Below are 25,682 nucleotides of genomic sequence, written 5' to 3'. Positions count from 1 at the left end.
GATGCTGAGTGAAGTGAGTAGACCAAGAGAACATTGTATACAGTAACAGCCACATTGTACAATGACTAACTTTGAAAAACAGCTCTTCTCAGCAACGCAAGGATCTAAGACAGTTGCAAAAGACTTGTGATGGAAAATGCTATCTACACTCAGAGAAAGAACTATGGAGTCTGAATGTAGCTGGAAGCATACTATTTTCACTTTTTTTGTGGTTTTTGTTTTTTCTCTTTTGTTATGATTCTTTCATGATGTGATAAATATAGAAATATGTTTAATGTTATTGTACATGTATAATCTATATCAGATTGCTTGCTGTCTTGGGGAGGATGGGGAAGGAAGGGAAAGAGAAAAATTTGGAACTCAAAATCTTATAAAAATGAATATTGAAAACTGTCTTTACATGTAATTTTAAAAAATAAAATACTATTAAGCAGGAAAAGAGAGGGAGAGGATTCTACATACAGGGAATTGATGAACAAATTTCTGAGCCGAAATGGAAGATCACAGTGTGTAAGGGATAGAATTCAGCACAAGGAAGGTATAGAGTACATGGAAGGTAATAATATTACTTAAAATTGAAAAGGTTAAGATTTTAATGTGACTAAACTCATCCTGAAATGTATAGCATGTGACAGTTTTCTAGAACATATTGGAAGTGTCTTTGACACAAATTAAAGTTAGAAAAGGAAGAGCATCCCAAGAAATGGAAAAGAAGACATTTGGAACACATGTTATGGCTACTGTCATTGAATGATTGACAAATTTGTAGACCGACATTTCTATTCTCAATTTAATTTTCTATTTTATTTAAGAGAACTTCATTATTCACTGGATTCACCTCAAAATGGGGAACTGATTTAGTTTTAAAAGGTAATAAATTCTGGTTGTGTTCACAGTATTGTTACCTAGGAAAATTGTTTTTAAAAATATTCTTCCAATATGCTAAAAAAGTCTGTTAAATGTTAAGTAAACTAGTGGGTTGGAAAAAAAGCTCAATTCATACATAATCTCCTAATTTGGTAATCACAGAGCAATCAGCCAATTAACAGACATTTATTATGTACTTACTACATACCAGGAACTGTGCTAAACACTGGGGATATAAAGACAAAGCTCAACGAGATCAAGATTAAGCTTTTCTGTCAAGTCACAAATATTTCCTACACGCTTATTTAATGTAAAGCAATGGGTTAGGCACCATGAGGGCTGCAAAAGAAGATGAAATCATGGTCTCTATCTTATAATCTACATGGGGAAACAAGTTGTTAGAATGTGGAAGAAAGCCTATGCTATAAATATTTAAATTCAAGAAACTTCACAAAACATTCTTTCATTAATTGCCAAATATATATTAGGTTCGTTGCTTGAGTTTTGATGGCTCAGAGCCAGCTTGGATAGAAATTGTTTCTGTTGTGGCAAGAAATTTGGAGGGTCTTCCACTCCAGACTGATTCTTTTGTGAATTCAAACTAAGCCACTTTTTGCCTCTATTCTTATCTAGCCTTTAGTTACAGAATTACAGAGAACTGAGAAGGAACTAAACTTAAAAAGCTCAAGGTCTCTCACTACATCCAGGGCCACTGCCAGTTGTCCTGACCTATGTCTTGCCACTGGACTGTGATGACTCTGGAGAAGCCAGTGAGGCTGGTGACTTTGCACAGCTCTGCCTCACTTAAATCCAATTCACTTGGAAGTCAAGATATCAACTTTCAGATGTCATTGGTCCTCTTCCAGAGCAAGAACAACAAATAAATATTACACACAAAAAATACTTTAAGACAAAAGGTCTTAAACTTTTTTTGTGTCCTGGACCCTTTCTGCAGCATGGCAAAACTTAGAGATCCCTTCTCAGCATAATGTTTTTAAGTGCACAAAATAAAATACATATGATTACAAAACAGATCGACAATATTGAAATATGGTTATCAAAATATTTAAAAAAACAAGTTCATGAACACACCAGGTTAAAATTGCTGCTTAAATGTTCAAAACAGGAAGAAGGTTGGTACTAGGATCACCACCATGTAAATAGGCAGACAAGTAGTAGCAGACCTGGAGTTAGGAAGACTCATCTTCCTCAGGTCAAATTCAGCCTCATAATTTACTGTTTTAATGATCCTGTGTAACTCAGTTTTCCTCAGTTTCCTCATCTGTAAAATGAGCTGGAGAAGGAAATGGCAAACTACCCAAATATGGTCACAGAGACTCAGATGTGACTGAAAACAACTGAACAACACCACCATGAAAACATTCATGGAAACAAAGGAAAGTAGGTGAAGTATAGAACATCCTTTCAGGGATATGAGCAATTCTCCCACCCCATGTTCCATGGGAGCTAATGAGGGCACTGAAGGCTTGAGGAGTTTCTTAGTCATCAGGATTTGAGAAATTAGGGGCAGCCAGCACACCAGCATGCTTAAACCTCCCTATGTCCATGTCATCTTTCATCATTTCTCTTCCTTGATTTATCTCGTTTAATTCCTCATCCAATCCAAACTAACAAGCATTTATTAAACACCTCCTATATGCAGTGCACTGGGATAAGAGCACAAAATAAATTGACAAAAAGAAAAGCAGTACCTGTCCTCATGTAACTTACATTCTTTGGGAACATTCCAAACATTCTTCTTCTTCAATCCTCAGATGGCAGTTTCTGATGCTTTCTGGGAGCCATCCTGGGCACTCACTGATTAAAGGAAAAGATTCTGCTTAGGATCTCACTTCATTTGTTTTTGGCTTGGCTTCCAGATAACAGTATACCCTGCTCAACTCATTCTTTTGACTCACTTTTAGCATGTAAGATCTTACTCCCTGGACTAGTAAAGAATATGCCTTTAGCTAGAACCTCTGGCTGGTGGTTTACTCTGACCCAGCTATATAGAAAAATGGAGGTTCAAGTATTATGTCTGAGACCCAACAAAACACAGTGAAGACTGGAGCCCTCCAGGGTTCAATTGTACAATTGGTTAATTATCCATCTAAGCATAGTACAATCCATCACATATTTCTCTATCTTGATATTATTAGGATATCATTAGGGATTTTGTCAATTACCTTAGTGAAAGCATAATATGCTATGTATTTCCCTGTCTAATTGTGGGCACAAGGGTAGCTCAAAGGAGAGGCAGACCTCCCAAGTCCCACATACCTACTCCAACAAAACCCTAAAATGCACAACAGATCAAATAATATTCAAAATATAACACACTAGTAACTTCAATGACTTCTTCCACCCCAGAACTGTACAAAAAGTCAGCCAGATTCCCACCAGCAAAGTCAGTCCCTTTCCACAATGTGCCTAGAGTCAGGCCAGAGATGTGTAGACCACAAGGCTCTGTATCTAGAGCAACTAAAGAAAAGGGCTTCATGAATTTCCTAGAGGAGTCAGAAAAACTCAAGTGGTAAGCTTGGAAGTGCCATAAAGTGACAGTAGATGATGGCTAACATAGCCCCAAAGTGCTCATACCTAGATAGTTCAGGCCCAGGGGCTTCTAGGTCTCTAAGATTCTGTCTTGAATTGACATAGAGGACTTATGAATTGCCCCTCCGAAAACTGTGGCAGGAGGCAGGACCTGGCCCCAGCACAAAGCTTCAATTTGGAAGAGATAAGTACATCAAAAATTATAACTCTAGAGATACCCCATAAGAAATAGCAAAGTAACTCCATAAGAACTGTAAGAAAAAGCTCAAAAAAATGGATTTTCCACAAGGACTACATGAATACCTAGAAAATATAAATTTATTAAGAGATAGAGTCCTGAAGGACTGAATTTATAGGAAAATAAAAAATTGACTCTCTGAAAACTAGAAAATGTCAAATAAAAATTGATTCCTTAAAACAGCAAGAAATATTAGAAGAAAACCAGATGATTAAAACAAGAAGAAAACATAATTGATGTCAGAGAATTCTGGGAAGATGATGGAGTAGGTCAGAAAATTCCAGGCTCTCCAGATTTCCTCCATAAACAAGACAAAATAGGGCCTCAGGGTCAATGTAGAGTGGCAAAAATAAACAAGAGTTGGGGCAGAACAGTGGCCTTCCTGGGACAACTGGAAATAATCCAAAGAAAGATTCCAGGATGGAAGCTTTGCTAGGGTGAAGTGTAAACACCTTTAGGCTAGCTCTGCTAAAACAGTGAGCAGTGAGCCCTGGGGGCAGGTGCATTGGGAGGTAGCCTTGATTTCAGCCACAGGAATTTTCACCTCTCAGTATGAAAAGTGGGGAAAAAAATTTTTTTTTGAAGTAAGAACAATTCAAGAAAAATAAGAAGATTATGAAAAGAAAGTCAACCAACTGGAAAAGGAGATCCAGAATCTTAAGGAAGAAAATGACTCCTTGAAAATTAGAGTTGGGCAAGGGGAAGCCAGCCAAGTTATAAGAGACCAAGAAATAATAAAAAACTGTAAAGAATGAAAAAACAGAAGCAAATGTAAAACATCTTATAAGAAAAACAGCTAATCTGGAGAATAGATCAAGAAGAGAAAATATAAGAATAATTGAACTACCTGAAAGCTCTGATAAAAAAAGAAGAATTTGGATACAAAAATGCAAGAAATAATTAAAGAAAATTGTTCCGAAGTGTTAGAATATGTACATATGTACACGTGTGTGTGTGTGTGCAATAGTCAAAATCTAACAATCCTGTGTCAGAAGGGAAAAAAATCTTCAAACATCCAGAAACTAGAAACTCAAGCACCAATCAGGATCACAATGACCTGGCAGCTTCTACTAAAAAAATGAGAGGAAATATTGCAATAAAATATTCCAAAACCAATATTCCATCCAAGAAAAACTTACTCTGTAAAATGAGTATAATCCTACAGTGAATAAACCTCTTCATAACCAGGACCCTTCCTACTTTTCCAGTTTTCTTGCGTCTTACTCCCCTCCATATAGCATATAGTCCAGTGTAGTATAGTGGCAAGAGCATTCACCTTGAAGTCAGAGGATTTGAAATCCTGCCTTTTACAGTACTACCTTTAGAGCCTCAGACAAATCACTTAACTTTTCTGTGTCTCTGCAAAATCAGGAGGTTGGATTAGAGGTCTCACACCTACAGTCCTATGAGGTCCTGAAATATCCACTTACTATCTCTGGGAGCTTCGGAAAGTCAATTAACTCCTCCAACTCTCACTGTGTTTAATAAAATGGAATGATAGTATTTGTCCTACTAACCTGAAAGATTTTTGAAAATGACATGAGAAAATTCAGGTAAATGAAGTGTTGTGAAAATGTAAGATACCATAATTGTTATTCTCCAAGGTACTCACACACTTTTTCCAAACATCATAAATTAAAAATCTCAGGTAGAGACAAGTCCTCAAAGACCTCCTAAGTTTCCATATATGTAATTGCTCCTCCTCAAAGACAATCTTTAACCGTCTCCTTCCAAAACACTCAAATACTCCTATGAATAAAACAAGACCTTAAAGCTGGCAATTAATACGGGGCATGGATTTTCAGTGGCTATGAGAAACTTTAGTTAGGAATGGTTTGCAGAATCTGTGGCTATGCCTACATACTGAAAATGCACATTGAACATGAGCACTAAGTATTTATTAAATGAATGCATGGCTTCTTGAATCATTTCATAATAAAACTATTGCTGACTATTCCCTGCCATTTCCAGGAACTGTCCAGGGTATTGGGTTATCTTCAGCATCTTTTTTCTCCCCAAAAAACATTTAATTACTGCTAGAGAGGACAGTACACATGAATCAGCCAACTGTTTTCTTCCCACTTTTGTTTACGTGTCTGCTTATTGGCCCACCCCCACATATCATCCATTTTGAAATTTGTTTTCCTGTCTGTCTGTCTGTCTATCATTCTGCTTCTCTGTCTCCCTGTTAATTGAAACCAGGTCTGACTGGCTCTGCACTGTCAAAATGTAATGGTTCCTGTTTCCTCCATAAAATTGCTGGTATTTGTCAGCTCATTGAGTTATCTTAGCTGCCTTACATAGATCCATTAAACACACACATATTATGAACAAAATGATGGCACCAGACATGGATGTGCCCTCTGAGAGCCCAAATGAGATATTTACTTCTAATTCTGATCCAAGCAGGAAACTTCTTAATGTGATTTTTCTACCTTTAGCACCTCACTATTCTTGGTCTAAATTTCTTCCTCCCTCTTGTCAAAGGATGCTCCCAATTCCTTTATTACTACCCTCTCTCTCCCCACACACTTCAGCGCCTCACCACCTCTAGCCTGGGCTACTGCAATCACCCTCTAACAAGTGATTCCCTTTGTCTCAGCTGTCATCACATTCCAATCCATCTTCCATGCAGCTGGCACAGTGAATTTTCTGACCATGTCACATATAACTCTTCTCCCTTTTCATTGAGCTCCACTGACTGCCTATTACTTCCAGGATCAAATATAAACGCCTCAGTTTGGAATTTAATACTCTTTATTACCTAATTCCTTCCTAATTTTTTAGTCTCCTTACTCAGGCTCTATAGTTCTATAACTGTGGCCTACTTGCACTTCATCAAGCACAGCGCTCCATCTCCTATGAGTCTTTGTACTGTCTTACCCTTAAACCTGGAATTCTCTGCTCCCTTATCTCTACTGCTTAGTTCCTCTGGCTTCAAGACTCAGCTTACATCCAACCTTCTGCAGGAGACCTTTCCTGTCTTTCTTCTCTTCAGCTGCTAAAGTCTTCCCTCTCAAAGTAGCTCCTATCTCTTCTATCTCTCTACCTTTTGTGAACCTAATTGTCTACATGCTATTTCCCCCTTTAGAATGTAAGCTTCTTTAGGGCACAGGTTGTGTTTTTGCCTTTCTTAGTAAGGTGCCTGGGTGAACTGTAAGTGCAAGGTCTTGTTGACTCACTGACCTGAGTTGTACAGTTCTCCATTTAGGTTTCTCTCTAATTTCTAATCGTCATATGACAATTTCTCCCTATTTAATGATTTGCTCCGGTACTCTACATTTGGTTCTGAAAACTGGACTTTTTTAAGACTTCATTTTATCATCTGGAAAATGAGCATCTTGGACTGGATGACATCTGATGTCTTCCAGCGCTAGACCTCTAACTTTGTGATCCTTAACAAACTCTGGTGATGCCTCCTCCCTTATTAAATCCTTGTGAATACACTCCTTGTCTTATTTCTCTCCCAGATTGCACATTTTTTTTACTTAAAGATTTCACTCTACTTAAATGACTACATTATTGTATAATAGGAGTTTGAGAACTTCTTGATCAAGACTTGAGTCATACCCAAGAGCTTTACAAGGGACATACACAGTTTTTGAGTGGGAAGACTGAGAGGAAAATTTGGGAACTATATGAGCTAAATAGCAGTGAAAATGGGGACAACATTATCCAGAGTTAGTAGCATAGAGGTACAGACAACATAACAAAGGAGGGAGGCAAGGGGGTATTTATTGCCTCCTGGTTCATGGAAGGCCTTTTCTCCTTTCTCAGGTTCTAAAGAAGTTCTTCTTAAGTGTGGCTCTCTGGGGGGCTCTGAAGTTCCATGCCCTTGCAGAGCCATCACTCCTGAAGTTGCCATTTCCTCAGGTGACTTTCTGTCCTGACTGAATGTGTTGTTTCCTACTGCTTCAGTGTCTCTGATCACAGCTGACCATGGCTTAGTACATAGTGATGGTAAAGGTCTGTCCAGCAGAACACACCAAGAAGTTTTACTGAAGTAGTTGAATACCAGATAGTGTGTAGGTAGTTCACCACAGAACAAATGAACACATTAAGAACACAGGAATCGTGTAAGCATAGGTATGTAGGCTATAATAGCTAAGGTTTTTGAGGCAAAGCATTTTTCATATATTATTTCATTTGATTCTTACAACTGTGTGAGCCAGGTACTATTATTCTCATTGTATAGGTGGGGAAACTGAGGTTGAGAGAAGTTAAGTGATTCACCAAGAGCTAGAAACCCAAACACTTGAGATAGGATACAAACTCACATTTTCCGGACTCCACATTCAGCTCTCCAGTCATTGCTTTGTTATTATTCAGTCATTTTCAATTGTGTTCAACTCTTTGTGACCCCATTTGGAGTTTTCTTGGCAAAGACACTGGAGTAGCTTGCTATTTCCTTCTCCAGCTCATTTTACAGATAAGGAAACTCAGACAAACAAGGTTAAATGACTTGCCTAGAGTCACATAGCTAGTAAGTGTGTGAGGCTGGATTTGAACTTAACTCTAAGTTAACTGCACTCTATCTACCATGTCACCTCTTAATGTTGTCAAGTAAGGATGAGACTGTATGAACAGGCGTTATGAATTAGTCCTGAGTTAAGATGAGTGGGGAGGGGCATGTAGGTCCCCAAAAGGCACTTCACTGGACTATCAAGCCAGAGAGTATCTGTCCCATGGATTCTAGTACTGACCTCTTGGAAAGTGAGATCACAGTATTTTGGTGGGCTGTCCTAGACAGTACAATTAAGTCGTAGACAGATTTTGTATGCAAGTCGCTAAGTTCTGAGTCCCACAGCTTCTGAAGGGAATGACCCAATGAAAAGTGTTTGGAGTTTGATCATAAGTTCATGTATCCCTAATAGCTCATCTCCTCCATACTACCTCTCTTTTCCCTGCTTTCCTCGCACTATTTTTTCCCCTTCACTATCAAAATCCAGTAAATGAGACTATACCTTACCCAACCATAACAGCAGTGGTCAGGCAATTAGTCGGATCCCAAATCCCATGGATTTTCAAGCCCTCAGCATGTCTGACAACTCCTTTGCTGCTTATTTGGAACCTAGAGAAGGAGATAACCACAGGTAGAGGCTATTTTAATTCTAAGCTCATTTTAAACAGAATAGTCAGGCTAATACAGCATTATATTTTACATTAAAAACACAAAGGGAAAAAAACAATAAAAGAGAGAGCAATCCTTTCTATCTCCTTTCATTTTAAAGTGCAAATATCCTTGACATATAAGAGAAAGAGTACACTAGAGCTCCTCCCCATTTATGGTGATACATTCATGGCCAGACAGAAGAGTAGAGGGTACATGTGTGCTGGAATGATTGTTGGGGTGGGGAGGGGTGTTTTATTCTTTAAAAAATAACCCTAACCTGTAATTTCACTATGACATGAAAATTAGTTTCACAGCTAATTAGCATTCTGATATCAGCTGCCGTTACAGAAAGGATGAAAATTGAAAATTTATGATCCTAGATAGAACATTTAATGCAATGTTCAGCTTGGGCTTATCTAACTGAATGTCTAGTATCTCTCTCCTGAGGCCACTTAATTGGTTTGATTGATGAGAAAAAAAAAGAGAGAGGGAAAGACACCCTGACCTGGTCTATGTTATCTCCCAAGACAACTGTCACTGGCATGGTTTGCCATTCTTTTCTCAAAGACTCATTGATCAAAAAGCCTGGGCCACATGTTAGGTTTGGTTTAATCCCTTACCTGAAGGTAGGGAAATTTCCTCATGGATAACCTGGAAGACAATCTCCATCTTTACATCTCCCCTCTTGGTTACAAAAATTCCCAATCTAGCCTATTTCCTTCTCATAAGTCTAAACTGAACTACAGATCTTTGCAGTCCCCAGTTGCCTCCTGTGTACTGATCTCCCAACTGGAGCTCCCAAGTAATCTATGTTGTCTATTTCCTCTGTTCAGTGTCTCTGTGCTTCACGGATCTTCTGAAGTAATCTCCAAGTATCCCAAGGCAATAGATTAACCTGACTTACTATGGAAATATTGTAAATTGGCCAGTGGCCAGTCCTCTTTCCTTCCCTTTTCACCTTTTTCCTTAGGTTGGATCATTCAATCCATCAACATTTATTCAGTGCTTACTATGTGTCAGGCAATCAGTGCACTAAAATCAGCAGATGCAAAGAAAAAACAAAAACAAAAACAAAAATTATTCTTAAAAAGCTTACATTCTAATGGAGGAGAAGACATGAACAGAAGATTCTCAACAGATTTATTCAAGATAAATGGAAGGTCTCTTTAGAAGGAAAGGTACTAGGAGCTCAGAGGGTGGGACCACTGAGAAGGGCCCCCTGCAGACGGTCACTTAAATTGAGTCTTGAAGGAAGCTTGAGATTCTTAGAGGCAGAATTAAGGAGGGAGAGCATTTCAAGGAACAATAAATGCAAAAGTAAGGAGACAAGTTGGGACTCTTCCCTCCAGTCCTGTGGCTCTGTAGGATCTGTGGTCAAATTGTCAAGTGGTGTCCTCCAGGGCAGGGCATCATGGTGGCGACCACAATGGTCCATTCTTGTCTGCCAATCTCTTGAATAGGAGACAAAAGGCAGGATTAAAGGAGAATCCTTGGGTTAGCTCAGAGTTGAACAAGTTACCCACATAAGAAGGGGAAGAAATCAGTCATCTAATAAATGAAATACAGAGAATGTAATTAATGACACTTTTAAAAAATGCCTTTTTATAAATAGATATATTTTAATGCCAGGAAATTCTTCACCCTGTGGCTGGAGAGCATTTATTTTTGTGATAAGTGAAGTCACATGTGCTAGAGTGAAAATGGACATGTGGTGCACACACAGGAGACACAATTTTTAAACTTGCCTGATGTATATAAATCCCTTATCCCAGCTCTGGTATCATCTAATATGTCAGATCTAATAAAACCCAAAACCTTTTGGGTTGTACATTTGGCATTTGGCCCTGTCTACAATCCTGGTAATATGAGATATATAAAGGATCAAGTGATGGAAGGAACCTTCTAGGTCACTTAGATAATCTCCTAGAGATGACGTTTTCCCCCTCTTCATCAAATTACAAGGCTGCATTTTTTTCTTGAGATCTCACTTGGGATTTACATGGCTCCTTGTTTTGAGTTTCATAAACACTTTTGTTTTTTGTGCATCTAATAAAGGTTACTCCAAAGTAAGTATGTCATAGCTTTAGAACAGGCTTTCTTTGAATAGACTATATCTAATCTATATACAAATACATGTATACATTTATATATGTGTATGTGATATACATACATATATATATATATATTAGTATACTCTGAAAAATTACTATCACAGAACTGCATTTAGGTTTTTTGGGAGAATCCATCAATAAGCATTTAAGTACCTACTATGTGCCAAGTACTTCGTGGGGACATAAATACAAAGAATCAAGTAATTCCTACTCTTAAGGAGTTTGCTTGCATTCTAATGAGAAAGACAAGAACTTACATAAGTTCTTATGTGCCTTATGTCTCACATATTGTATATACTAATAATTCTATATATTCTACACACATAATATATGCATTATGTCACATTTTATATATAGTCAATATATGCAACATATTCTTTGTAGAGAATAGATATAAAAAGATATTTTATAGACATAAAATAGATATAAAAAGAATTGCTATAAAGGGGATAGGGTGGAGGAATTTTCAATTGGTTAGAATCAGGAAAGCCTTCATGTAGAAAGCAGCACTCGAGCTTCGTCTTAAAGGAAAAGAGTAGAGTGGACTTCTAATTTTGTAAGGCAGATGTGATGAGGAAGTACATTCCAGGCATGTGGGACAGCCAGCACAGAGAAGAATGGAATGCCATATGTGAGGGATAGAGAGAAACCCAGTTTGTCTAGATTACAGTTCAAGAGAAGAGGAGTATACAAAGAAGCTTGAAAGATGGATTGGGGTCAAACTAAACAGAGAAGGTTTTGACTTATCGTAGAAGTAATAGGGAGTCACTGGAGTTTATTGAGCAGGCAAGGGATATGGTCAGATATAAGCTTAAGAAATATCTCTTTATCAAATATGTATAAGATGAATTTGGAATGGGGAAACTAATTAGGAAGATTTTGCACTAATCTATGGGGGAGATAATAAAGACTTGAACTAAGATAGTGGTTGCATGAGAAAAAAAGAGAAAAAGACAGTTGTGAGGAATTCTGGGTAAGTAGGAATGATAATTGATTAGACAATTAGATAATTCCTGGGTGAAGAAAAGTAAAGAGTTTACAACAACACTGAGTTTATGACCCTAAAAGAATGGAACAAGAATGTCTTTGATAGAAATAAGGAAGTGTGCCAAAAGGAAAGTCTTGGGAGGGTGTGTGTGTGTGTGTGTGTGTGTGTGTGTGTGTGTGTGTGTGTGTGTGTGTGTGTGTGTGTGGAGATAATCGGTTCTTTTTTGGACATTAAAATCTGAGATGTCTCTGGAGAATCCATTTGAAATGGTCAATAGGCAATTGATGATGTGGGAATGAAGCTCAGTGGAGATATTAGGACTGGATATCATCTGCATAGACATAATAATTAAAAACATGGAGCTGATAAGTTCATTGAAAAAGACAGAGAATGTGTGTTGTGAGAAGACAGCCCAAGATAGAGTCCTAGAGAAGATTCACCATAAGGGTCATAATATAGATCAGTGATGTCACATTCAAATAGAAACAAAGACCATTAATCCATAATACAGATCCCTGAGGGCTATATATTGAGTTCGATGTAAAATATCATGTTACCTATGTTTTATTGTGTTTTTATTTATTTTGTTAAATATTTCCCAATTACATTGAATGTGGATGAGGTTACATGTGAACAGTGGGCCACATTTGATGTTGATGATGAACCAACAAAAGAGATTGAGAAGAAGTCAGACATGAAGGAGAGGACCCAGAAGAAAGTAATGTCACAAAGACTCAGAGAAGGATTATATATCTATGATTTCATTGGTATAGAAAACTTCTGATGAAGAAACTCCCTCCTTCTCCTTCTCTTTCTCCTCAACTTATGGTCTAAGAAAATTTGTCTGGGCTACTGAGAGCTGAAATGGCTCACCTAGGGTCAAAATCCAACATGTATCCAAGGAAGATTTGAACTGAAGTCTTCCTGATTCTGAAGGTAGGACTAGGTAGCTTCCCTCAGGTTTTTTGTAAGCTATATTTGATGCGAAAATTTGGCCTATATATCAATTTGATATATTATATGCTGGTTTACCTTCTTTTCAAGGACTGATGACTTTATCGTTTTGGGTCTTTCTTTGATCAACACAGATCATAACTCCTCCATGTCTTAGCAGCCAGTTATTTTGGCTGTTTAAGAGATCATCCCCTGGTAATCAGCCTTCTGATGATAAGCCTCTGCAAAATTTTCCAGTTTAATCCTCAGATAAAAGAAGGCCAAAAAGACCACCCTGAGTTCATATCTAATGTCTTTCCAGATGAATAGGACCTGTTAGGATTTGTGTTTTCAAGCACAGCCTTTAACAGTGGAAGTCACCTCTGTGACATGATGAGACACTGGAGAAGTACTTTGTCTTGTTACTTTCCTTGTGCTTGTTCCCCAGTTGTTTCATGAATACAAGTCTTGTCTCTCCAACCAAACTGTACAATCCTTCAGTATAGGCATCAGGTCTTGAAATTCTTCCATTGAAATTTAGTATCCCCTAGCACATCACTGGACACAAAAATAGATGCCCCATGACAGTTGAAATGAATTGAATTGAATCGAAGAAGAGTCTCTAGTTATGCCTAGGAAACATGTTATGTAAAATTTTCCCCATACAATTATATTCATTTGTAGTAACAAGATTATTTTGGGCCATGCTGAAAAATAATTTTAAACATGAATGAAACATTTCTTCCTCATCATGAAATTGCTAAGCTTCATGTGAACTATAAAAAGAACATTACTTTGAAAACAGCCTCTTCTAGGTTATGGTACTTATGAGACTTATTGTAACTGTCATTTGGCTATTTCTGTTTTAAAAAGGGCTAATGCAGATTCCTATAATAGTATTTTTAAAGAGTAATTAGCATCTTTAAAATAGAATTCGTTTGTATTACTCATCACAACTTGTGGAATTCTGCCAAGAGCACAACCAAGAGACCAAGGCTTTGTCTAGACAACTGAAACAGCTGGGCTCTGGCAATGTTGATATAGGCACACCATCCAACTCCAAAGCCTAGTCACAGAATTTGAGAATCCCAGAATTAAATGAGACTTCTGTGGTGATCTGGTTCAAACACCCCACACATGTAAAAATGGCCCATAAAACACTCCTCACGAATGATTCCCCCTTTCCTCACCCCACTTCAACATGCATACATCTAATGATAGAAAAATTATTATCTATTTAGACAATTCTTTCCACTGAGATATTTTACTGTGTAGTAAACATATCAGCTTTGGAGTCAGAAAGACCCTTTGATATTTCCTAGCTATGTGATTGGCTCTACAAACCTCTTTCCCCATTCAAGAAATAGGACTAATCATATCAGTAGTATCTACCTTACAATGTTTTGGGGAGATTCAAGACACATAGCATATATGAAAAATTGTGAAAAATGTAAAAGAGCTCCATAAAATCTTACTTGTTAGAAAAATAATCCTTTATGTGCTAAACATAAGATGAATAATAATTCATATAATGAGTATTGGAGTTTTTTCTCTTTCCTCCTCCTATCTCATTTGTACTTGAGTACTCCCAATATTTCAGAGGATCTATGATCATGTCAAAGTGGTGTCCTCTCTAATGACACAGATTACAACCAACCCATCCATCCATTGTGAATCTGAATGACTCTCATTCATGGTCTCCTAGTGACTTGCATAGGAAGTCTTGCCTGATGTACTGGATACCTTTCCCTGGGACTTTTAACAAACAATGAATATTGATACTGCAATTGATCTGTCCATCTTTTAGTCTTTGCTCTCACTACCTGACCACACTACCTCCTTTTTCAATTCATAGATCTCATGAATAATACAATTTTTGTCATTTTGTATGTAAGTCATACTTGGTAATTCATTGCAGCCTATTTTTGCCTACCATATGTTTTACCATTGCCCTTTGGGTCACTCGCAATTTTAATTCTTGAGATTACTGTATTCCATAATTGGAAACCATATGGCTACACTCACATCCTCAAATGGATCTGTGATCTCATCAGTGTGCACATTCCCTCCCAAGCTACAAATCCCAATCCATCCAAGCTTGCCCATCCTATAAGTCTTGTGTCTGTGTCCTCCCATCAGTTCACCACAGGCCATCTACGGACTATGTGTCTTCGCTGATTTTGCAAAATATAGTGTGCTTGTCTCAAGGTATTTGAGTGATAAGTGGGGCTGATAATGGTGGGCAATTTGAGAAGAGAGTGACAATGAAGAGATTACAAAGCACAAGGGGCAGCTGGGGAAAACAGAAGAAATGGGTGGAGGTAGGTTAAGTCCCTCATATTGCATTCAGGAAATTGGTATAAAAAGATGAGACTATAGCACATGACTTTGCCTGAGAAGCTGGTAGACCAGATGGAAGTGCCTAGTGATTCAAAGGAGTGAGAATAAAAAAGTTAGGCTAGTTCCATCCTGTCTCTCTTACACCAACAGGAAGAAACAAACTAAGATAGGCCTTGAGGGTGAGGAATTCTGTGCTGGTGGAGTCCTGATACTTGGGGTTATTTGAGATGCCAGCAGCAACACACAGGTTTGACCAATAATCACTCAAATGGAGCTGTGATCTTTAAAGAACTTTATTTGGATGTTCCCTCTCAATTGCAACCCATCCATGCCTGGCCATTTTGAAAGCAATGTTCTAGGTCCAGTGCATTATAATCTGAAAACAGGAATCTCTTTTCAACTTGTCATCTATGCTGAATTTCCTCCATTGTGGTGGCAAACATCTTTTTTAATGTTTTACATCTCATAAGATATTTATAATTGGAGAGTTGTTGAACAAGGTTTTCTCTGTTAATATCTTTTTCAAGGAAACAATGATTTTGATACATGATTCACAGAGAAATTTTTGGAAGAAAGCCTTTAGGGGTATGTTTTGTTCTAACAAATCAAATAAATTTTTAAAAATCAACATAACAAGTATAGTGGGATTTGAGATTTTGGATTCTTTGCATGTTTCATTCAATTTTGTGTTGATAAAGAAGTGGCTTGCTATAGAATATTACTTGCCTCTCTGTTCCCTACTAATCCTACCAATAACTTCAAGTATACCTTCAATGCATACATAGATAATTCTCATAAAAATTTATTGGATGAGAGGAAGAGGAAAGGAAGACAATAATCACTTAAATAGCACCTACTGTGTGCCAGGCACTGTGCTAAGTACCTTAACAAACACTATTTCATTTGATCCTTTCAACAACCCTCAGAGGTAGGTGTCATTAATAGATGGGAAAATAAGTACACTGTTTGGTAAATGTGGATGTTCTCTTTTTCACCCTTTTTTCCCAGTTGTAATAGAGTCAATTCTTGATGCCCACATAACTGTCATCTCCAGCATGGATAGCCTTTATGTATACTAAATCTAATCCTGTCCCTTTTTCCATCTTGATTTTCTTTGCTGTCATTTATATATTCTCTATATGTCCAACTGGGCTGAGGTGTTAGATGGTACAAAACAGTTTACTACAAAATTCTTTGCAGATCTTTTCCACATTTCTTTTGTTTGTCATCTGTTTTAACTTTAAAGAACTTTGCTTAGTTGTGACTCTTACCAAACTTTTTTTCTTTTTAAACTGGTTTTACCCACAATGGCTACTCCCTGTTTTAGGAGACAATAAAACTCATAATCTTTCATTATCCTTTCCCAAACACAAGCAAGTCTGTATTCTAAACCACTGCTGCACTTGGCTGTCATATCTTTTTGCTTGACAAGTCAACTATTTTCTGACTGAGGCAATTTTTAGGCCTTTTGGGTCTCCTGGTTTATGGATTCTCATCACTTAAACTTTTCTTTGAGATAATTACAGTCTGTCTTCATCTTTCCTTCCATATATTACCTACTTTTTCATTATCAATAGCTTGTGAGAACAGATCAGGATTAAATTGTTTCAGTTGTACATTATATCTTTTTATGATTTTAATTCTTCCAGCTTTGTCCTAATTTCAATCTTTGTTTTAACAAATCAGTAGGGTGACTACACAGAGTAACTGTATCAGGAATGACACCAATATCAGTAATGAATAGTATCCTGTCTTTGAAAATATAATCAATTTCATTTTTATGTTGATCACTATGTCTGATTCTTGTAAAGAAAGTATTCGTGATATGGAGATACAAAGTTTCTATGTTGCTTATAATCACTTAACTATTCACATTCCTTATTCTTTACCAATGTTTCCTAGCGTATTAGTTTCCTCCCCCACCTATTCCCACCTTTATATTAAAGTTACCAAGAATCAAAGTGTATGATGATTTAGAGAATTATAAGGCATTCTCAAGAGAATTTGTCTAGCTCTTCATGGATCTCTCTACCTATAAAATTAATTTTGATACATAAGCTATACTTATTTTCAAGTTGGTCTTTTTTTGAGTATTTATCATGAACTCTGCTATGTGAGATGGACAAATATTCCATGAAATGATATTTCTTGTTACCTCTGTATGTATAACATTAACTGCACAAACTCTTTTATTTGACAGCAGAATGGATTGTGGAATATACTTTCTTCCTCCGCATTCTCAGCAGGCCCTACACAAGAAATTACATTTGCCTCACCTCCCTCACCTTACCTGTGCTACTGGTCCTATAGCTTACCACCATGTTCTGCCTCCTCTTAGGTTTGGAGGTAGGAGAAGAAGGTCAAGGGTTTTTAGCAGTGTTACCAGGTTATGAAAAAAATTTTTCAAGTTATGAACTGTCCCCTACTTCTGTGTGAGTATTCCCAGTTGGGGCTGCCTTCTATAATCCATACCTTAGTACCAACACCATGTCATTTATAAAGGATGCCTGGTATTCCAAATCCATCCCACACCTGGTGAATTTTCCTCAGCCCCACCCAACACCATCCTCTCTCTAAGGTGTTTCCACATAGGTCTGAAGGTTTTTTCCCCCATTTCTACAAATAAACACAAATGCATACATCCATTCAACCAAATTTGCTCCAAGTAAGTACTTTTTAATATTATTACTTTTATTGAGATTGTCTTGTTTTCTGAAGTTTCAACTAGTTTTTGAGGATTTTTTGTAAATAATTCTGTCATTTGCATGTAATGATACTTCATTTCTTTTTTTTATTAATAGTATGTTATCTTTTCCCCAGTTACACGTCAAGAAAAATTTTAACATTCATTTTTACAGATTCTGAGTTCCAAATTTTTCTCCTTCCTTCCCTCCACTCCCCTCTTCTGAAAATGGTAAGCAATTTGATATAGCTTATACATGTGTTATCATGTAAAACACATTTCTGTATTCGTCACAGTTGCAAAAAAAGAAACAGATCAAAAGAAAAGAAACACTAAAAGGAATAAAGTGAAAAACAGTATTCTTCGATCTGCATCTAGAGCCCATCAGTTCTTAACGTGGATGTGGATGGCGTTTTCCTTTGTGAGCCATTTGTACTTATCTGGGATCACTGTGGTGCTGAGAAGAGCTGAGTCATTCATAGTTGATCCCATAATGTTGACACTGTGCTAGGCTTCTTGTACAAAGGGCTCCTGGTCCTGGCTGTTTACCTGGTGCTGCAATGATGTTGGCAGCTTCCCTGGTGCTGAGCCAGGATACTCATGATGGTGTCTGGCATGTGAGGAGGCTGGAGGGGGCGGGGATGTTTTTGAGTTTCCCCAGGGCTACATCGAAGTATGTGGTGGTCTGGTCCCTGAGGGTTGCTTGTTTGCCTAGGGCTATGTGGAAGTACTTGGTGGTTCTCAGAGCTGTAGTCTACCCATTCCCTGCCTATGCTGAGGCGTTGGGGGGGGGGGGGGGCGGTGGGGGGGGGGCCTGGTGTTGCAGCTACCTGCTCCACCACACTGTGGCTCAGGATTTCCTGCTGCTTTGCTGAGGTTGGGTGTGCTACTAGCTTGCTGGGATGCTTCCTGTCCTGCACTGCCTGAGACAGACCTTTCTTGCCAATATTCCAAGTTCCTTGGGTGAAAAGATTGTTTTACCTCATTTTTTGTTGGTTCTTCTGTTTCAATATTTGTTTTGGGGTGCTATTTTACTGTTGTTTGAAGGTGAATACAGGAGAGTTATTGGAGATTTATTGCATATTCCACCCAATATTTAATTTCTAATAATATAATTCCTTTTACTACTTTTCCCTGACTTATGATTACTAACATTTCTATTGTTGTGTCAAATAGTTGTGATGGCAATGGGTATCTGTTTCATAACTGCCTTTACTGGAAATTCTTCTAGGTTCTCCATTTTGTATAATGTTAACTTTTGGTTGGAAGCATGAATATTTTATTGCATTAATGAAAGATAATATGATTCCTATTCTTTTGAGTATTTTTAAATAATAAATTTATGTTAGATTTTGTCAAAGACCTTTGCTACAACTATTTATACAAATAATCGATTTAAACTTTTTTCTCTTCTTGGTAGTTTTTCTCAATATTGAATTTCTAGAATACCTGATATAACTCCTACTTGAATATGAGTAATGGCTTCCAATGTAGTTCTGCTTTACATTGCCAAATATTCTAATATTTTGCATCTGTATTGATTAGGCAAATTTTTCATATTCTTTTTTAGAGAAGTCTGTCAGGTTTCTAAATTAAGACCATATTTGCTTCAGAAAACTATGAAGTAGTCATGTTTCTCTATATTTAGGAAGCCTATATTTTGCAGGGATTCTTTCTTCATTTAATGTTTAATCATACTACATCATGCTTAGACAAGTTACCCATCAGTCCATTTGGACGTAGTGCTTTTTCACCAGATAATACATAGATGGCAAGGTGATGAAATAGTCAGCCACAGCAGCTCTACAAAGAGAGAAGGGTTGTAATCGGCATTGGTGGAGGAGTAAAGCATACTAATGAAATCATGGCTCCTTGAAGTATTGAAATAATTGAAATTCAATGATAAAAAAAACTTATTTTCTTCCTCTGAGATTGAACAATTTAATTTATCCATCTCCAGCTGCAACCGCAATTGATACCAATTTGTCATTTTCAATCATTTATATAATTTTACTAATCATCATCCAATTTCAATTCTCTAATATATTAGTATATTGAGAACTGTGGCCTCACTCTCCATTTCCTCCCCAGCTGAAAGCATAAGCAGATGAAGCACACTTATTCCATATATGTCCAGCACAGTAACTCTGCCCAGTCATGCAAAGAAAAGGGATAGTTACTGAAGGGGATAGAACAGTCAGGAAATGACCTCAGAGCCAAAGGCTAAGGGGATACGAGTATTGGGCCTGAGAAACAGGGGACTAGGAACCCATATGGGACCAGTTCTCCCTCTCTGGAGTTGATTCAGGACATGAATCTGTACTGATCAGACCCCCAGAATCCATGTGAGAAAACTGAAGATCCCCAACAGCCCCATTTTGGATATCTACACAGCAGTTAACAGGAAAGGAGTCAAAGAATGAGCCAGGAAACCAGATGAATGTAATGGGAAATACAAGCGAAAGACTGAAAAGCCAAAGGCTCAAGAGAGAAAGTGTAAACATAAGCCTTGATTTTAAGGAGATAAGCCAATAGAGAGAATCATAAAAAAACAGATGGAGAAATCAGCAAATCTTCAGAGACACCAAAGCACATTGAACAAGTATTATAATATATATATATACATATATATATATATATATATATGGAGAGATAGACAGACAGATAGATAGATAGATAGATAGATAGATAGATAGATAGATAGATAGATAGATAATCAACCAAGATTACATGATGAAAAGAATTTTGTGAACAGCCCAGAGATCACAAGAAAAGCACAAAACTCCAGAATGGTTCAGAGGAAAAATGAAATTTTTAAAAGGAGAAATTAGGAATAAATTTGGGACAGAAATCAGTGATCTCAACATACAATTAAGCGCGTGCACACACACACACACACACACACACACACACACACACATATACAGAAAATACAAGGTAAGAAAATTGAATTCTAAATGGAGACTCTCTCCAAAGAAGAAGAATCTCAGAGAATAACAAAATTAGAACACAGCTTGTCCAAAGAAAAACCAGAGACAGTTATGTTAAAAGCAACTTATGAATTCTATACAAGCTAAAGCAACTGACCTTGAAGATATGATAAAGAGAAATAGCATAAGGACCAAAAAAATCTCCTTGAAGAAAATGACAAATCAAAATTCCTGAATACAATACTGCAGGAAGTGATGCAAGAAAATGATACAGAACTTCTTAATACAGATAAAAAACCTGGTTGAAAGGATACACAGACTGCTTTCAGAAAAAAAAAAGGATTCAAACTCTAAGACATGTAATGGATAAATTAAAAAATTTCAATAACAAACAACTAATTCTATGAGCAACCAAGAGAAAAATCTTCAATTATGAAGAAAAAGCATTTCTATTAACTCGGGATTATTCTACATTCATGAGCAATCTCTGGAGAGAAATGGCATTATATTCTAAAAAGTGAAAGATCAAATGCAACCCAAAATAACAACCTGCAAGACCAAGTCTAATCATTAGAGAACAAACAGGGAAAGTCTACAAATTAGGAGCATTGAAACAAATCTTTAAAAATCCACAGTCAAGCAGATTACTCAAGTTGCAAACAATTCAAAATTCGGAAACATAAAAAGATAAATAATTATATTTATTAATAGAAAGCCAAATAATGAAATCATTTCTTCATGTTTATAGGTTATTATTTTTAAATGAGAGAGACGGCTTTGTAGTGTACAATAAAGCACAAAGAGGGATTATTAAGGGGAAAAAAGAAACCAAGAGGCTAAAGATTTAAGAGCAATATCAGGTGAAGGGAAATTAGAAGTATTGAATTAATATTCAATGAACAAAATGCCCTGACTCATTTTAAGTGAACCAGTACATCATTGGCTAATGAATAACAGAGGGTAAAATTGCTCAAATGGCAAGAAGAAAGATAAAGAATGTAGGAGAATAGATGATACACCCTACCAAATCCCAAAGTGAACAGTGAAGAAACAATTAATTTAGTGTCTCAAAACTGGGGAGGGACATGTGGAAAAAGAGGATAAAAACAATGAAAGAAAGGAACTGGATGAGCATAGGCATCATAACCAAGAAGAGAAAATGACAGATTCTGCCCCAAGAGATAGGATATGTGAATCCTCAAAGGCAAGCAGCACCTGGAGTGGGAATGGAATTATGGGAGTAGAATAAAGACCTATAGAAGTATGAAGACTGATAAGAGAAGGAAGAGAATAAAAATGGATTTCACAAGATGGGACAGAGATCCACACCACAATGTTTCCATCTGACATTTTAGCCTTTAAGCATTTATATTTCTAAGAATAAAAAAGAAAACTATAGAGGAAATGAAAGTAGTAACATAGAAATTAGATAGAGGAGAGAATCAAACCTAGTTCTTCAAAAGTTTATCCCCATGAAGGACCGAGAAAAAATTAAGAAGGAAGAAGTAAGCAAGCCTATGAATTAGAGCAATGTGAAGGACAAAGCAGAAGTTATTACAAAAAGACTCAGCCAAATAAAGGTACTCAAAATAATACATTACAGGGCAGGAAGAGAGGGAAGATTTTGAACTACTTACATAAATGGATAGGGAAACAGAAAAGACAAAATGGGGGAAGAAGATAAACGATAGAGATGAGAGAAAGACAGAGATTTGAATAAAATAAAGATAAAGAAATGAACAATTTGAGTAAATTCATATAACTTGAGAAAGGACAAGTAAACAGGCATGGGGAGGAAGAGGAGGGGAGCCAATGGAAACCAAGTAGCATCAAAGTAGAGTAAGCAAAACTAATCTCGGGAATAAAGAACTACCTTAAAAAGAGATAGAAATCAATACAAAAGAAATAAATTAAAGAAGAACACAAGCCTGATAATAATAATTTTCCATAGGATCACTTTAAAAGCACACTATTTAAAAAAATCTAATAAATAAAGATAGACAAGATGAAAATGAGGCTGGGATAAATTCCACCATGTATCAGGTGACAAAAAAAGCAGGAGTTAAAACTGTTTTCATGCTATGAGACAAAGCAAAAAAAAAGAAAAACTCACACTATCAAGAAATATAGAAAAGGAAATTTGATTATGCTTAAAGGAACTATAGACACTGAACATCAATACTAAACATATATGTCCCAAATGATGTGACATCTAACTTCATGAAGGAAAAACTAATTCACAAGAGACAAAGATAGCAAAATGATATCTGTAGAAAATTTTAATATTCCACTATGAAAGGTGGAAAATTTTCTCGGAAACATCACTGGAAAGAAAAATATAGAACTGATTGATTAAGGACTGAAAGACATGATATTTTCTGAATTAGAATATCAAAGGATGTATTTATTGGCACACAAAGTACATTTATAAACAGAGATCATTGCTAGGGCACAGAGAAATCATAAATAAATGTAAAAAATCAGAATACAAACCACATCTTTTATATACCATAATGTAACACAACCTCTGTCCCAAAACACACTGGTATGGGACTCTTTCCTTACTGGTAGAGATGAAAGTCCTGTCCTGCATGAGGGTAGGGTAAAGTTGGTAAGAGGGGAAAGAGCTCCAGCCTTAGTGAGTCTCCTTTTGGAACTCCTTAGGCTTTGTACTGAGTCTCTTCAAGTGACTTCCTGATTGGAGAGAGAAGACAGAAGAAGCCAATGCCATTTTAGGGTGCTGAAGGAAAAGACTCTGGGAAGCCATGACAGGAGCTGGCAGTCTCCATCAGATTGCCATTCCCAGATTGCCATTATAGGGATTTTGGAGAGTTCTCCTGGGGAGAGATCCAGGACACTATCTTGGCTGAGCTCCTTCCTTCTGTATTATATGATAGCTATTCATATATTTTCTGATATCTGTTTTGTTATGATTATTATAGATAAATGGATTTATTTGCTATTCTCTATGTGTATCCACTGTAAAACTGATATTTGATATGAAAGGGCTTAAGTCTTGAATATAGAACTTGGGGTCTCCTTCCCCCAAAACGACAGTGATCAGAAGTTAGTTCAAACCCATTCACACCACCTAGATGAATAATATTTAAGGGAGCAGATACTTCTAGCCCAGCACCCCCTCTAACCGAGGAGAGCAGAGTGGCCTCTGGCACTAACCTTCTGCTTCACCTCCTTCAGGACTTAAAGTCTAGAGAGGGGGTTGTGGGGGAGAGGAACCTACAGATATCTCTTCTGTTTCCCTTTGAGCCAGCAGTGACAGCCTTCATGATAGGTTGTCCTCACTACAGAAATGGGACCCACTCCTATTACAGTAATAAACATATTAACATAGGAAACACAAACAAAAGACACAGACTTAAAAGGAGATTTAATAATGACATCCTAAATAATGTGTTTGTCAAAAAATAAATCATGGAAGTACTTAATAACTGTGAAGAATGAATCATAATGATGAGACATTATAATGAAATTTCTTAAATGTACCTAATGTGGTTCTCACAGGAAAAAATTATATATATCTGTGAACAGATATTCATGAAATAGGATTTAAAGGAATAAACTTCAGTATAATATCATCTAAAACTAGGAAATCAACAAATAAAAGTTAAATGAGCACAAAAGAATAACTCTTGAAAACTAAAAAAGAAATAAACAGAAAACAAAAAAAATCTCACAGTGTTAAAATTGATAAATATAACTAAAAGTTCATTCTTTGGAAGGACTGATTAATCAATAAACATGATCCAAAACAGTGCATGACACACAGTAGATGCTTAATAATGCTAGGTAACTGACTGAATGGATGAGAAAAGGGCAGAAAATCAAATTATTGAAAAAAAAAATGAACAAGGTAAAATCACAATTGGTGGTGGTGGATGTTGTCCTTCATCTTCAAAATGACATCACCATGAAAAAGTGAAATTTCAGCGTGTCCGACTGTGGCTGATCAGACCAATACGCGCTCGGAATGCTCTACCACAGGCTGGGCAGAGATAGTCTGTGTGAATATGTGGAGTGGATTTCCCAAATTTGTGAATCCTGCGTTTATCTTGTGCTGTCTCAATTCTGCTTTGTTCATAGAGCACAGCACCCTTTCTGAGGTGGGCATGCCATGCTGAGCGGTCCTGTGCCAGTGTCTCCCATGTCACACAGTCAAATCCAAAGTTCTTGAGAGTGTCCTTGTATCGTTTCTTCCAGCCACCATATGATCACCTGCCCCATGCAAGTTCTCCATAAAATAGGCTTTCTGGCAAGTGTACATTTTGCATTCGAAATGGAAACCAAGTAGCATCAAAGCAGTGTAAGCAAAACTAATCTCAGGGATAAAGAGCTAGCTTAAAAAAAGATAGAAATCAATACAAAAGAAATAAATCACAATAGAGGAGATAACAACAACAAGAACATTTACATAGCACTTACCATGTGCCAGTCACTGTGCTAAGTGCTTCACAGTTTCTCAGTTGATCCTCACAATAAGGTTGAGGTAGAAGCTATTATTTTCCCCATTTTACAAATGAGAAAACTGAGGCAAATGGGGTTAAGTGATTTGTCCAGGGTAACAGCAAATGTCTGAGACTGGATTTGAACTTGGGCCTTCCTGAAGATATAAAAATAATTTTTTTTAAAACCTTGCATACAAAATTACATACCAACAAAACAGCATTTTAAAGAAAATAAGAAATGACCAGAAAGAATTCAGAGAAGCCTGCCCAGACATATAAATCAATACAGTGGGAAGTAAAAAATACTAGGAAAATAACATGCATAAAGGCTACAGTGATGCAAATAGAAAGCCCAAAATAAAAAGAGAAATTGAATGAAGTGTAATTAAAATGTCTGAGTAGCCCCAGAGAAAAGATGAGATTATTCACTTTCCTCTTTTATTTGCAAAGGTGGACAACTATG

Source organism: Notamacropus eugenii, chromosome 1 (genome assembly GCF_028372415.1).
Source record: "Notamacropus eugenii isolate mMacEug1 chromosome 1, mMacEug1.pri_v2, whole genome shotgun sequence".
Lineage (NCBI taxonomy): Eukaryota > Metazoa > Chordata > Mammalia > Diprotodontia > Macropodidae > Notamacropus > Notamacropus eugenii.
Note: the sequence above shows the minus strand (reverse complement) of the source record.